The sequence below is a fragment of the Pseudophryne corroboree genome, chromosome 11 (genome assembly GCF_028390025.1).
Source record: "Pseudophryne corroboree isolate aPseCor3 chromosome 11, aPseCor3.hap2, whole genome shotgun sequence".
NCBI lineage: Eukaryota > Metazoa > Chordata > Amphibia > Anura > Myobatrachidae > Pseudophryne > Pseudophryne corroboree.
Window position 1 is genome coordinate 235,044,738 of NC_086454.1, and position 16,862 is coordinate 235,061,599.

The following is a 16,862-nucleotide window of genomic DNA, read 5'->3' on the forward strand; positions in this document are numbered from 1 at the left end:
TCCACATTAGTATTATGGGGTATAGATGGGTCCACTAGGAGCCACTGGCACTTTTAAGAGTTTTACAGTGTAGGCTGGCTCCTCCCTCTATGCCCCTTCTACCAGACTCAATCTAGAAACTGTGCCTGAAGAGATGGACAACTCAGAGAGAAGGATTTTACACAGATAGTGGCGAGATTCACACCTGCTCACACAAACAAGGCAAACCAAGCTAACAAGCTTGAAAACTCAGCAACAGCTGAATAACATAACTGCACCAAGTAATAATACAGTACTTAACTAAGAACAAAGCAGTACTGAACCAAGTAACCACTGCAGGATAACAAAGCGCTGGGCGGGTGCCCAGCATCCTCTACGGACTACGAGAAAAGGATTTACCGGTAGGTAATTAAAATCCTATTTTCTCTTACGTCCTAGAGGATGCTGGGGTCCACATTAGTACCATGGGGATGTACCAAAGCTCCCAGAACGGGAGGGAGAGCGCGGAGACTCCTGCAGAACATACTGACCAAACTTTAGGTCCTCAGAGGCCAAAGTATCGAACTTATAGAACTTAGCAAATGTGTTCGATCCAGACCAAGTAGCCGCTCGGCAAAGCAGTAAAGCCGAGACACCCTGGGCAGCCGACCAGGAAGAACCCATCTTACAGGTAGAGTGGGCCTTAACAGATTTTGGACACGGCAGTCCTGCCATAGAATACGCATGCTGGATAGTGAACCTGATCCAGCGAGAGATCGTCTGCTTAGAAGCAGGACACCCAAGTTTCTTAGGATCATACAGGACAAACAGAGAATACGATTTTCTGTGACGAGCAGTCCTCTTCACATAGATTTTCAGAGCCCTGACAACATCAAAGGACTGTGACGGAATTGAGGAGTAAGTAGCAACTGGCACCACAATAGGTTGGTTGATATGAAAAGCCGACACAACCTTTGGAAGGACTGCCGACGTGTCCGGACTTCAGCTCTATCTTCATGGAAGATCAAATAGGGGCCTTTACAAGACAAAGCCCCCAACTCCGACACACGTCGAGCAGAAGCTAAGGCCAACAAAGTGACAGCCTTCCACGTGAGAAACTTGACTTCAACCTCCTGTAGAGGCTCAAACCAATTCGACTGGAGGAACTGTAACACCACGTTAAGATCCCAGGGTGCCGTAGGCGGCACAAATGGAGGCTGGATGTGCAGAACCCCTTTCAAAAAAGTCTGAACCTCAGGGAGGGAAGCCAGCTGTTTTTGGAAGAAAATAGATAGGGCCGAAATCTGGACCTTTACGGATCCCAACCTCAGGCCCATATCCACACCTGCTTGCAGGAAGAGGAGAAACTGTCCCAGTTGAAACTCTTCCGTAGGAAACTTCTTGGATTCACACCAAGATACATACATACTTTTTCCAAATGCGATGTTAATGTTTAGACGTTACTCCTTTCCTAGCCTGTATCAGGGTAGGAATAACCTTGTTCGGAATGCCTTTCCAAGCTAATATATGGCGTTCAACCTCCATGCCGTCAAACGTAGCCACGGTAATTCTAGATAAGCGAACGGCCCCTGTTGTAACAGGTCCTCCCGAATAGGAAGAGGCCTTGAATCTTCCAGCAATAGACCCAGAAGATCTGCGTACCAACCTTCTTGGCCAGTCCGGAGCAATGAGGATTGCCTGAACTCTTGTTCTCCTTTATGAGCTTTAGAATCCTTGGAATGAGTGGAAGTTGAGGAAACACGTTATACCGATTGGAATACCCACGGAGACACCAGAGCGTCCACCGCCACTGCTTTGCGGGTCTCTCGACCTGGAACAATACCTCCGAAGCTTCTTGTTGAGGTGAGAGGCCATCATGTCTATCTGTGGAACCCCCCAAAGATGTGTCACTTCCGTGAACACCTCTGGATGGAGATCGTGTCTGCTGAGGAAGTCCGCTTCCCAGTTGTCCACTCCCGGAATGAAAATTGCTGACAGCGCCAACGCGTGTTTTTCTGCCCAGAGGATGATTCTTGTTTCCTCTGACATTGCAGCTCTGCTCTTCGTTCCGCCCTGTCGGTTGATGTAGGCCACCGTCATTACATTGTCCGACTGTACTTGAATGACACGATCTCGCAGAAGATGTGCCGCTTGGAGAAGACTGTTGTACACGACTCTTAGTTCCAGAATGTTTATTGAAAGACTGGATTCCACACTTGACCACCTTCCTTGGAAGGTTTCCCCTTGAGTGATTGCGCCCCGACCCTGGAGACTTGCGTCCGTGGTTAGAAGGATCCAGTCCAGAATCCCGAATCTGCAGCCCTCCAGAAGGTGAGACATTTGCAGCCACCAGAGGAGTGAAATCATTGCTTTCGGTGACAGACGTATCCTCAGGTGCATATGTAGATGAGACCCCGACCACTTGTCTAGGAGATCCAGTTAGAAGATAGAGCATGAATTCTTCTGTACTGTAGAGCCTCGTAGGAGGCAACCATCTTCCCCAGAAGGCGAATGCACTGATGAACCAAAACCTGGGCTGGCTTCAGGACATCCCGGACTATTGTTTGGATCACCAACGCTTTTTCTTCCGGTAGAAACACCACCCTCTGCACTTCCGTGTCGAGGATCATCCCCAGGAAAGACAATCTCCTTGTCGGCTCCAAAAGTGACTTCGGAAGGTTCAGGATCCAACCATGTTCCCTGAGAAGATGAGTCGTGAGAGCAATGAACTGCAACAAGGTTTCCTTGGTTGATGCCTTTATCAGCAGATCGTCCAGATATGGAATTATGTTCACTCCCTGTCTGCGGAGGAGAACCATCATCTCTGCCATCACCTTGGTGAACACCCTCTGTGCCGTGGAGAGACCGAATGGCAGTGCCTGAAACTGATAGTGACTGTCTAACAGTGCAAACCTGAGATAAGCCTGGTGCGGCGGCCAAAACGTAATGTGGAGGTACGCATCCTTGATATCCAGGGATATCAGAAACTCTCCCTCCTCTAGACCTGAGATCACCGCTCTCAGAACTCCATTTTGAACTTGAACTCCCTCAGATAAGGGTTTAACGATTTCAAGTTCAAAATCAGTCTGACTGAACCATCCGGATTCGGTACCACGAAAAGGTTTGAATAGTAACCCTTGTTTTGCATATGCGGTGGAACTGTAACAATGACCGCTGACCTTTCCAATTTTTTAATAGCTTCCTGTAGGACAGCCCTGTCTGTCAGTAAAGCTGGCAAGCCTGATTTGAAGAACCGGTGAGGCTGGAGTTCTTGAAACTCCAGTCTGTACCCCTGGGATACAATATCCTGTACCCAGGGGTCCTGGCCGGACGACACCCAGACGTGGCTGAAATGTCTGAGCCTCGCACCCACCAGACTGTCTTCCAGGCTGTGCGGTCCACCGTCATGCTGAGGATTTTGAGAAACCAGTAGCAGGCTTCTGGTCCTGGGAGCCTTCAGGTGCAGGCTTTTTGGATTTTACACGCCCACCACTAAAGAAAGTGGTAGGGGGCTTGGACTTTTTTGTCTTAGCGGTCCGAAAGGACTGCGATGCAGATGAAGAAAGGGGTTTCTTCGTAGAAGGTGTAGCTGAGGGAAGAAAAGGTGACTTACCCGCGGTTGCCGTGGAAATCCATGCATCCAACGCTTCCCCAAATAGAGCCTGACCTGTGTAGGGTAGGTTCTCCACACTTCTCCTGAATTCCGCGTCTGCCGACCATTGTCATAGCCAGAGTCCCCTCCGAGCTGAGACAGACATGGTAGATATCCGTGCATTAAGCGTACCCAGGTCCTTCATGGATTCCACCATGAACCCCACACAGAATCCTGTATGTTACGTAAAAACAGTTCAATGTCACTTCTATCCATTGTATCTAAGTCTTCTAGTAACGTGCCTGACCACTTTACTATAGCTTTTGAGATCCATGCACAGGCAATAGTAGTCCTTAACGCCACCCCTGAAGCAGTGTATATGGATTTTAGCGTAGTGTCAATCTTACGATCAGCCGGTTCTTTTAACGCGGTAGATCCAGGGACAGGTAAAACCACCTTTTGTGACAGTCTGGAGACAGATGCGTCACCTATGGGTGGGTTTTCCCATCTTTTTCTATCCTCCTCAGGGAAGGGAAAAGCAACCAGAACCCTCTTGGGGATCTGGAATTTTTTCTACGGGGTTTCCCAGGATTTTTCAAATAAAGCATTTAATTCTTTAGACGCAGGAAAGGTTAGCGAGGCTTTCTTCTTGTCTGTGAAGTAAGCCTCCTCAACCTGCTCAGGTGGTGTGTCAGTAATGTTTAACATATCTCTAATGGCCTCAATCATGAGCTGCACCCCCTTAGCCACGGATGCTGCCCCCTTCAGCACATCCCCATCACCGTCTGCCGTGTCATCTTTCATAATCTTGGCAAGTGCACTTTTCTTTGGGAATATGCTAGGGGATTGAGAAGGAATAGAAACAGAACCTTTCAGAGCTAAGGCAGCACAGAGGACACAAGCTCCAGATTACAAGTAATAAATAACGAATGTTATAGAGACATTTGGAGGTTCTTAAAACGTTGGCTATTTAAGATTCTGGGATCATCTGGTCATATTAGGATATATATTAATTTTAATACAGCCCTGAGGAAGTCTGTATAGATGAAACGCGTTGGCTGACGGTCTAAGACATAGTGGGTGGACAAGCTGTTTTAGGAGCTCCCCCCGGCTGGGGTAGACAGCGAGTCAAATTAAGATCTTATCCCATGAATGTCAAGACAAATGTACTTTTCCTGATGTGGAAACATTGAAAGGAGAACGAAAAACCTGGAACGGATTTTTTAAAATACAGGATTGTATTGTTTTAATTGTTTTTTTAGATATTACTTCTGCGCCTCTCTTCTTTCTATTTGTGTTAGAAACAGAACCTGACCAAACAGCCATAGAATTCTTTAAAACCTGAGTTTCCATCTCAGTATGAGCTACCCTAGTAGAGATCTGAGATCATTCCCTTAATAGAAGTCAGCCATTCTGGCTCTTTAATAGGAATCTGAGACAATACATTACATTCCTGGGTACATGGAATGGATTCCTCTGGGGAAGAAATATCCTCTGCAGCATAAGACACAGAGTTCCTGGACATGGCTATGTGAGAGAGCATACACCCACACACACAGGAAATGTCAGACACAGTTTTTCCCCCAAGAACTTTCAGCGAAACACAGAGCTTAGAGCCAGCACACACACAGCGCTTAATTAGGTATATATAACAAAATACCTGGTGCTGACTGTGTACCCGTAATAGACTACACAGAAATTTACAGCCTCCCCCCCCCTCCTGGTACCGCACAGGATTGGTGGAGTTGTGTGGAGGGACAGCACTCCCTGTCAGCGTCTCTGGATCTGTCTCTGCAGGGAGAATATGGCACTGAACGCTGCTGGGTCCGCTCTGAGGAGACGCTCCGCCCCCTGGAAATGGCGCCTCTTCCCGTACTTTCAAAAGATTATACTGGCCTGAGGATTTTGCTCACCGCATCACCGAGGTCCCTGGTAGCCTTGAGTGACCAGTGTAGGGTATCTGCGCTGGCTCAGGGCGCCACCTCACCGCGCCGCACTGTGTACCGCTGAGCTCTCCGGGGCGCTCCTACACTGTTGCAGCCATTCACACCGGCTCCCCGCTTGTCGGGTCACCGGTGACTCACTTGCCACCACTGGCTCTGTTGGGGGGTGGCGGCATGCTGCGGGAGTGAGCGGTTGCCTCTGCAGCTAACGATCATCACCCTCAGGAGCTCAGTGTCCTGTCAGCGGAGATAGTGGCCATAAGCCTCTTAGGGTTGGACACTAATCTCCCCCAAGTCCCACGAAGCAGGGAGACTGTTGCCAGCGGCCTCCCTGTGCCTAAGCGCTAATGAAAAAAATAAAACTAGAAAAAGTCCTATGGAGCTCCCCTAGCTGTGACCGGCTCCCCCGGGCACATTTTCTAAACGGAGTCTGGTAGGAGGGGCATAGAGGGAGGAGCCAGCCCACACTCTCAATCTCTTAAAGTGCCCATGGCTCCCAAGGGACCCGTCTATACCCCATGATACTAATGTGGACCCCAGCATCCTCTAGGATGTAAGAGAAAGTTAACTATATTCTGACAAAAAAATAAATGAAAAAAATTAGTAAGTGGGCTCCAATGGCGCAGGGACTGAAATATTCTCTGTATAGTGCTCCCTTAAATGATGGTGCTACTGTATATCACCAATAATAATAAATGCTTTCTGCAATCCTTTAGTAGTATTTCACATCACCTACAGTTTATGTAAATTCTTGGCCACTGGTTTTAGATCAGAATGGTTGGCAGGTTTCACAGTATGGACTGCTTGTTTCACATAATCTCTGTTGGGTTCAATTGTGGACTTTGAGACTTCTTGCATTATTTTAAGGTGTGCCTAATATTAAGTACCCAACTCCTGAGAAGAGTCACTACTTTTCCAAGTGTTCGCTATTTGGACATGTTGGCTCTCACTGTTTTGGTGGAGAAATTACATTGCATCCCTTTTGTAGATCTTTTCTTTCTTGATCTCTTCAGAAACTTTGACCATGACATAATGTGCATGTTGTATCTTTGTACCTGTATGGTGACTGGAAATTTTATACGGGGAAGGCCTGACCTGAAATAAAGCTTAGTGGTGTTTGGGTTGATTTAACTAGGGGCCAATTATATCTCACAGAGCCAGTTGGTGTTGTGTAACAGTATTCATTAAAAAAGTGAAAGAATTTAAACAATTTTACTAGATTAGTCTTTCATTGCAATGTACATGTCAGTGAAAAAATGGACTTCCACTTTCAAAAAGATACAAATGGTATCGAGAGGTTTCCAAGTGAGGTTCTAGCAGTGGCGTGCAGTGAGGTCAGTGGCTGGGGAGGCACTGGCAGGTAACCATCCCCTCCCCCTCCCCCCATACAATGGAGGGAAAAAGACAGTGCCCGAAGGAGAATGACATACTTTAGAGAAGGAACATAACAACAACAGGTGTGGTGAGATCTGAACACCAGCACACCAATACATAACTTAGCCAGCAAAGTCTGGCAACATTAACAGCAACAGCTGAACAGGAACACGTAACAGAGAACCTGCAGAAAGTCACCGCACAGAGGCGGGTGCCCAATATCCCTTATGGGCTACGAGAAAAGGAGCCATTTTAAATAAGTCATCTAATTCCTTGGAATTAGGAAATGTGACTGCCATTTTATCTTGTGGGAGGAAAAATTACTTCTGATTAGTAGCATCCTCCAGGGGGAGCTTTAACACATCCCTAATAGCCAATATGAGGGGCTCAATACCCTGGGTGGGATCCCCACTTATGGGGTCCACATCATCCTGTATATCATCATCAGTATCTGAGAGTAGTGCAGGTAAAGCACGTTTATGTGCACCCTTAGTAGACAGGGGGGAATGTTTAGCAGTGAGACTTGCCACTGCTTGGTGCAGTTCCTGAGTCTTATTGGCATTTGCAGTGAGCTGAGATGACATATCAGCCATCATAGTTTTGATAGCCCCAACCAGGAGGGCTCTGGACTCTTCCCCACATTATCAGCATTTAGAGATAGCTGACTACACTGCTCACATGATATGGAGTTAGATGAACTAGGAGAGAATCTAGCATTACATACACTGCATGACTTCTGTTTTACCATTGTGAATCAGAAAAAACAGGTATAATATACATACAACACAGCCTGATATTGATATACTGCAAACCTGCCCTAGTGCATGTGAGAGGAGACACAGAAGAGAGGACCCTAACACACCCAGCGCTGCACAGCCCCAGTGAGGCTTTCAGCATTTTTATGTAAACACAGTGAGACTGTAATTTGATAAAATCCCTCGGAGGGATTGTTATTGTGCAATAATATAGCGTCTCTCTACCCAGTACCAGCGATCCATGGACTGTTTGGAGGAGCTGTGGAGGCTGCTGCTGCTGCTATGCAGAGGAAGGCGCCAAAATGCCGCTGAGCCCGCTCTCATGTAGCTCCACCCCCAGCCTCTGTATATTTATACTTGCCATGTCTCCCAAGTTGTAAAACCTTACATAAATGCTTGGTTTACCCTAAATAGCCAGTCTCACGCAGGAGCTACAGCGGGTTCCCCCCCGGAGGGACCCGGTCGCCACACCTGCACTTTTTGCCGCACAGTAAACCGGGGCCCACGGTTGGTACTCACCACCGATGATCACCTTCAGGCAGCGTTAGGGGTGTGCGGCATGCTGCGGCTGCGCTGAACAAACAGCCCCTCAGGACGGTGGTCCTGCAGCGGGGAAGCGGCTTTGCACCTCAAGAGGTCAGTGACCCCCCCCTAACTCCCACGGTGCAGGTATGCTGTTGCCCAAACAGCATACCGAAATAAATGAGCTAGCACACCCAGTGGAAGAAATTTAAAGTGCACTCTACTACTTTGGACCCATCTATACCCCATCGTACTAATTGTGTCCCCAATATCCCTTATGGATGATAGCGAAATTACATTATTCCACAGGTTCCTGTCAATCACACTCGGTCCTCAGGACCCCACACAGTGCATGTTTTGCAGGTCTTTAGCTCCACCTGCGGACCTTTTAAACGGTGTCAGTGAGTAATTAATACACCTGTGCACCTGCTGGGTTACCTGCAAAACATGCAGTGTGTGGGGTCCTGAGTACCGAGTTTGAGAACCTATGCATTATTCTCTAATGCTCCTGACCCACTGATCTGAGGAACATCTGATCCACTGATTATCCCAAGCAGTCCTGGTTTTAAAAGCAGTCCTTTTGTCTGATATGATTAGGACAGAAATCAATTGTGTCTGGGTGAAACCTCCCTCTTCCCTCCTGTAGAATGTGGAAGCTGATGAGTGATACCACCCCCTCCAGTGGCGTTATCAGAGAGAACTTTGCCATTAAACAGTTACTGTAAATGGATAAATGAAAAACATAATATATTGGAAGCATATATGAGACTCTAAGAAAACATACTAGTTTACAGTAGTTAAACGTTTCAGAAACTTATCAAAACTGAAGACGTGAGGTACATGTATACAAATTAATTGTTTCCTATACTGCTTCCCTTTAAAGTCCCCTCACCTTTCATAAGAGAAATATAGACGTTATGGTAAGAAGTATACGGCTGGATAGCCATCGGCTGGTAGTGCTGTGTTATTATAAAAATAGCGTTATACCTGCGTTAAACCGAAGGAAAACAGAAGGGAAACATCAACACACCAACACTACCACAAAAGGACTGCCTTAATGCCTCAAAAGTATGTAATTCATCTTATGCATATTATCTGTTTTTAAAAACCTATGAAAAGGCATCCCCAATCTGCTCACTACAGTTCTCTCTTATGCAAACTTATGTATGTTTCTTGATGTAATGATTTCTTGTAAATGTCATTGCATGTGTGGGGAAGTTGCTCGGTGAAATATTGCATACTGCAATACTGACTGGTGTTTACCTCCTTTGAACATTTACCCATTGTGGTCAGGTGTACTATATCTTTATATTTAGTAAGGTGTAGTCATGGTGTAAAGGACAGAGTATGATTACTGATTAGTAAAAGAAAACAAATACTGAGCAGCATCCCCAAACAGGTAATTTCAACTTTAAACTTGTCATTTATTTTGTACGCTCTGGACATGGCTACTAATAACAAATGCACAGACAAAATTCTTAAAGCTATGTCTGCAAATGCTAGGAGCTTAGGAGACAAAATTCCAGAGCTAATTGCGATAATGACAAGGGATAACCTAGATTTTGTGGCAATTACAGAGTCTTGGTGCAATGAGAATCATGACTGGGACTTAGCTATACCAGGATACAATTTATTTAGGAAAGATAGAATATGAAGAATAGGAGGAGGGGTAGCAATGTATGTGAAAAAAAGCATAAATGCTACTTTAATACAAAATATTGAAGCCAAAACTGAGGCCCTTTGGGTCACCATAGAAACTGGGAAGAAGGACATTATTCGCATTGGGGTGATCTATAGACCACCAGGCCAGGGGCAGGATTTGGACAGGAACCTATTGTTGGACATCTCTAAAATGGCTTTTAAGGGAGAAGTCATAATCATGGGAGACTTTAATTTACCTGATGTAAATTGGGAGGGGTCTTTTGCAAGTTCAGCTACAAGTGGCAAATTTCTACATTCCTTACAGGGAGCATCTCTCAAGCAATTGGTGAGGGAGCCCACTCGCAAAGACTCAATATTAGATCTAATTCTTACAAATGGTGATAGGATATCTGATATATATATATATGTGGGTGAGCACCTGGGATCCAGTGATCATCAAGCAGTATGGTTTAGTATAAAGACAGGATCCAACTCCTGTCACACAAAAACAAAGGTGTTGGATTTTAGAAATGCTGACTTTGCAAAAATGGGGAGATGTTTAAGTGATTCATTGGCAAACTGGAGGAACTTGGAAGGAGTGCAGGAGAGGTGGAAAAAACTGAAAAGTGCAATACTAAGTGCAACAGACCTTTGTATCAAAATGGTCAGGAAAAGCACCAGGAAAAGGAAGCCAGTGTGGTTCACAAAAGAAGTATCAACTAGTGTGAAAGCAAAAAAGATGGCTTTTAGGAAATACAAACGACTCAAAATAATAACGACAAAGAGGTGTATCTGGACAGACGGAAGGATGCTAAGAAAGTGATCAGACGTGCAAAGGCAGAAGCTGAGGAGAAAATGGCCCAGTCAGTAGATAAAGGGGGCAAAACTTTTTTTAAGTATATAAGTGATAGGAGAAAAGCAAATGGAGGAATAATAAGACTTAAGACAGAGAGTAGGCATTTGGTGGAGGGAGACAAGGCAATAGCAGATCACCTAAATAATTATTTTTGCTCAGTATTTACTACAGAAGAAGGGATGGGGCCACAGTTAAGTTGCAAGGACATTCATAAAAATAAGGTAGATGAAAATACATTTACAGAGGAGAAGGTCCTAACAGAACTTTCAAAACTAAAATAAGATTTTACTCACCGGTAAATCTATTTCTCGTAGTCCGTAGTGGATGCTGGGGACTCCGTAAGGACCATGGGGAATAGACGGGCTCCGCAGGAGACTGGGCACTCTAAAGAAAGATTTAGGACTATCTGGTGTGCACTGGCTCCTCCCCCTATGACCCTCCTCCAAGCCTCAGTTAGGAACTGTGCCTGGAAGAGCTGACACAATAAGGAAGGATTTTGAATCCCGGGTAAGACTCATACCAGCCACACCAATGACACCATATAACACGTGATAGGAACCCCGGTTAACAGTATGATAACAATTGGAGCCTCTGAAGAGATGGCTCACAACAAAACCCGATTTTTGTAACAATAACTATGTACAAGTATTGCAGACAATCCGCACTTGGGATGGGCGCCCAGCATCCACTACGGACTACGAGAAATAGATTTACCGGTGAGTAAAATCTTATTTTCTCTGACGTCCTAGTGGATGCTGGGGACTCCGTAAGGACCATGGGGACTATACCAAAGCTCCCAAACGGGCGGGAGAGTGCGGATGACTCTGCAGCACCGAATGAGAGAACTCCAGGTCCTCCTCAGCCAGGGAATCAAATTTGTAGAATTTAGCAAACGTGTTTGCCCCTGACCAAGTAGCTGCTCGGCAAAGTTGTAAGCCGAGACCCCTCGGGCAGCCGCCCAAGATGAGCCCACCTTCCTTGTGGAATGGGCTTTTATTGATTTAGGCTGCGGTAATCCTACCGCAGAATGCGCCAGCTGAATAGTGCTACAAATCCAGCGCGCAATAGACTGCTTAGAAGCAGGAGCACCCAGCTTGTTGAGTGCATACAGGATAAACAGCGAGTCAGTTTTTCTGACTCCAGCCGTCCTGGAAACATAAATTTTCAGGGCCCTGACTACGTCCAGCAACTTGGAATCCTCCAAGTCCCTAGTAGCCGCAGGCACCACAATAGGTTGGTTCAAGTGAAAAGCTGAGACCACCTTCGGGAGAAACTGAGGACGAGTCCTCAATTCTGCCCTATCCATCTGGAAAATCAGATAAGGGCTTTTACAAGACAAAGCCGCCAATTCTGAAACCCGCCTGGCCGAAGCCAGGGCCAACAGTATGACCACTTTCCACGTGAGATATTTTAATTCCACAGTCTTAAGTGGTTCGAACCAATGTGATTTCAGGAATGCCAAAACCACATTGAGATCCCAAGGTGCCACTGGGGGCACAAAAGGAGGCTGAATATGCAGAACTCCTTTGACAAAAGTCTGAATTCAGGCAGTGAAGCCAGTTCTTTCTGGAAGAAAATCGACAGAGCCGAAATCTGGACCTTGATGGACCCCAATTTGAGGCCCAACGTCACCCCTGCTTGCAGGAAGTGTAGGAATCGACCCAGTTGAAATTCCTCCCTCGGGGCCTTCATGGCCTCACACCAAGCAACATATTACCGCCAAATGCGGTAATAATGTCTTGCGGTGACATCCTTCCTGGCTTTGATCAGGGTAGGGATGACTTCCTCCGGAATACCCTTTTCCTTTAGGATCCGGTGTTCAACCGCCATGCCGTCAAACGCAGCCGCGGTAAGTCTTGGAACAGACAGGGTCCCTGCTGCAGCAGGTCTTGTCTGAGCGGCAGAGGCCAAGGGTCCTCTGCCAGCATCTCTTGAAGTTCCGGGTACCAAGCTCTTCTTGGCCAATCCGGAACCACGAGTATGGTTTTCACTCCTCGCATTCTTATTATTCTCAGTACCTTGGGTATGAGAGGTAGAGGAGGAAACACATAAACCGACTGGTACACCCACGGTGTCACTAGAGCGTCCACAGCGATCGCCTGAGGGTCCCTTGACCTGGCGCAATATCTTTTCAACTTTTTGTTGAGGCGGGACGCCATCATGTCCACCCGTGGTCATTCCCAACGGTTTACCCGCATTTGGAAAACTTCTGGAAGAAGTCCCCATTCTCCCGGGTGTAGGTCGCCCATCGGAGAATCCTTGTGGCTTCTGCCATCGCCATCCTGCTTCTTGTGCCGCCCTGTCTGTTTACATGGGCGACCGCCGTGATGTTGTCTGATTGGATCAGTACCGGCTGGTTCCGAAGCAGGGGCCTTGCTTGGCTTAGGGCATTGTAAATGGCCCTTAGCTCCAGAATATTTATGTGAAGCGAAATCTCCTTGGAAATTTCTTCTCTGTGTGACTGCACCCCAGCCCCGAAGGCTGGCCTCCGTGGTCACCAGGACCCAGTCCTGTATTCCGAATCTGCGGCCCTCTAGTAGATGAGCCCTCTGCAGCCACCACAGCAGCGACACCCTGTTTCTTGCCGACAGGGTTATCCGCTGTTGTATCTGTAGATGGGACCCGGACCATTCGTCCCACAGGTCCCACTGGAACGTCCTTGCGTGGAACCTTCCGAATGGAATTATGCTTCGTACGAAGCTACCATTTTTTCCAGGACTCGTGTGCTTCCACTGGAAGAAACACTCTTTTCTGGTCTGTGTCCAGAATCATTCCCAGGAACAGAAGACGTGTCGTCGGGACCAGCTGTGACTTTGGAATATTGAGAATCCAGTCGTGCTGTTGTAGCACTTCCCGAGAGAGTGCTACCCCCACTACCAACTGTTCTTTGGACCTCGCCTTTATCAGGAGATCGTCCAAGTAAGGGATAATAAAAACTTCCTCCTTGCGAAGGAGTATCATCATTTCGGCCATTACCTTGGTAAAGACCTTCGGTGCCGTGGACAACTCCAACGGCAGCGTCTGGAACTGATAGTGACAGTCCTGTACCACACATCTGAGGTACTCCTGGTGAGGAGGGTAAATGGGGACATGCAGGTACGCATCCTTGATGTCCAGAGAGACCCTGTAATCCCCCTCGTCCAGGCTCGTAATAACCGCCCTGAGCGATTCCATCTTGAACTTGAATCTTCTGATATAAAAGTTCAAGTATTTTAATTTTAAGATGGGTCTCACCGAACCGTTCTGTTTCGGTACCACAACCATTGTGGAATAGTAACCCCTTCCTTGCTGAAGGAGGGGCACCTTGACAATCACTTGTTGTGATTATAGTGTTGAATAGCCACCAACACCGCCTCCCTGGCAGAGGGAGGTGCCGGTAAGGCAGATTTTAGGAAACGGCGGGGGGAAGAACGTCTCGAACTCCAGCCTGTACCCCTGAGATACTACTTGAAGGACCCAGGGATCCATGTGAGAGAGCCCACTGGGCGCTGAAATTTCTGAGACGGGCCCCCACCGTACCCGGGTCCGCCTGAGCAGCCCCAGCGTCATGCTGTGGACTTACCGGACGCAGGGAGGACTTCTGCTCTTGGGAACTAGCTGTGTGCTGCAGCTTTTTCCTCTACCTTTGCCTCTCGGCAGAAAGGATGAGCCTCTAGCCCTCTTGCTTTTCTGGGGCCGAAAGGACTGTACTTGACGATACGGTGCTTTCTTTTGTTGTGGGGTAGCCTGTGGCAAAAAAGTAGATTTCCCAGCAGTAGCTGTGGAAACTAGGTCTGAAAGACCATCCCCAAACAGTTTTACCCCCTTATAGGGCAAAACTTCCATGTGCCGATTCGAGTCGGCATCGCCTGACCATTGCCGAGTCCATAACCCCCGTCTGGCGGCAATGGACCTAGCGCTTATTTTTGATGCCAGCCGGCAAATATCCCTCTGTGCATCACACATGTATAAGACCACGTCTTTTATATGCTCTATTGTCAGCAAAATATTGTCCCTATCCATAGTTATTTTCCGACAGGGAATCTGACCACGCAGCGGGAGCACTGCACATCCATGCCGAAGCAATGGCTGGTCGCAATATAATGCCCGGGTGTGTGACTATATCTTTCAGGGTAACCCCCTGCTTTTTATCAGCAGGTTCCTTCAGGGCGGCCGTATCCGGAGACGGTAGTGCCACCTTTTCTGATAAGCGTGTAAGCGCTGTATCTACCCTATGGGGTGTTTCCCAACGTGACCTATCCTCTGGCGGGAAAGGGTACGCTGCCAATTACCGTTTAGAAATTATCAATTTCTTACCGGGGGAAGACCACGCTTCCTCACACACCTCATTTAATTTCTCAGATGCAGGAAAAACTACTGGTAGTTTTCTCTCACCAAACATAATACCCTTTTATGTGGTACCTGGGGTATTATCATAAATGTGTAATACATTTTTCATTGCCTCAATCATGTAACGGGTGGACCTATTTGGAGGGTACACTAGTCTCATCGTCGTCGACACTGGAGTCGGTATCCGTGTCGACATCTGTTTCTGCCATCTGAGGTAGCGGGCATTTTTAGAGCCCCCCATGACATTTGAGATGCTGGAACAGGCACAAGCTGAGTAGCCGGCTGTTCTGTGTCGTCGACCTTTTGTGTAAGGAGTTGACACTTTCACGTAATCCTTCCATAAGTCCAACCACACCGGTGTCGATCCCGCAGGGGGTGACATCACATTTACAGGCATTCGCTCCGCCTCCACATCATTATCCTCCTCATACATGTCGACACAGCCGTACCGACACACAGCACACACACAGGGAATGCTCTGACAGAGGACAGGACCCCACAAAGCTCTTTGGGGAGACAGAGGGAGAGTATGCCAGCACACACCAGGGCGCTATATATCACAGGGATATCACATATAAAGAGTGTTTTCCCTTATAGCTGCCTATATATATTGTATACTGCGCCTAAATTGTGCCCCTCCCTCTCTTTTTAACCCTTTCTGTAGTGTATTGACTGCAGGGGAGAGCCAGGGAGCGTCCCTCCAACGGAGCTGTGAGGGAAAAATGGCGCCAGTGTGCTGAAGGAGATAGCTCCGCCCCTTTTTCGCGGACTTTCTCCCGCATTTTTATGGATTCTGGCAGGGGTTAAAAAGCACCTATATAGCCTCTGGGGCTATATATGGTGCCAGTTTGCCAGCCAAGGTGTCAGTATTGCTGCTCAGGGCGCCCCCCCCCCCAGTGGCCTGCACCCATCAGCGACCGCAGTGTGTGGTGTGCATGAGGAGCAATGGCGCACAGCTGCAGTGCTGTGCGCTACCTTGGAGAAGACAGAAGTCTTCAGCCGCCGATTTTCCGGACCACCTTCTTGCTTCTGGCTCTGTAAGGGGGACGGCGGCGCGGCTCCGGGAACGGACGACGAAGTCGGGTCCTGTGTTCGATCCCTCTGGAGCTAATGGTGTCCAGTAGCCTAAGAAGCCCAAGCTACCACCACTTAGGTAGGTTCGCTACTTCTCCCCTTAGTCCCTCGATGCAGTGAGCCTGTTGCCAGCAGGTCTCACTGAAAATAAAAAACCTAACAAACACTTTCTTCCTAGGAGCTCAGGAGAGCCCCTAGTGTGCATCCAGCTCAGCCGGGCACAGAAATCTAACTGAGGCTTGGAGGAGGGTCATAGGGGGAGGAGCCAGTGCACACCAGATAGTCCTAAATCTTTCTTTAGAGTGCCCAGTCTCCTGCGGAGCCCGTCTATTCCCCATGGTCCTTACGGAGTCCCCAGCATCCACTAGGACGTCAGAGAAAAGTGGATAAATCAATGGGACCAGATGGGATACACCCAAGGATACTCAAAGAGCTAAAAGATGTGCTGGTTACACCTTTAACAGAATTATTTAACCAGTCACTAAATACAGGTGCTATTCCAGAGGACTGGAAAAGAGCAAATGTAGTTCCACTGCACAAAAGTGGAAGCAAGGAAGAAGCAAGTAACTACAGACCAGTAAGCCTTACATCAGTAGTAGGGAAAGTAATGGAAAAACTATTAAAAGAAAGAGTAGTGGAATATCTTAAATCAAACCACTTACAGGATCCAAAACAGCATGGATTTACTTGTGGGAGATCATGCCAAACAAATCTTATTGACTTTTTTGACTCTGTGATGAAAATAATAGATCAAGGGGGAGCTGTAGACGTAGCACACTGTCCCACATCGTAGACTGCTAAATAAACTTGAAAGCCTG

General features: G+C 47.4%; 1 protein-coding gene across 3 annotated transcripts in view; it reads right to left on the reverse strand.

Annotated features, from left to right (window-relative positions):
* The window catches only part of RBL2 (RB transcriptional corepressor like 2), a 367,306-nt gene that overhangs the window by 21,018 nt on the left and 329,426 nt on the right, over positions 1-16,862 (reverse strand). The gene's annotated exons all lie outside the window — the stretch shown is intronic.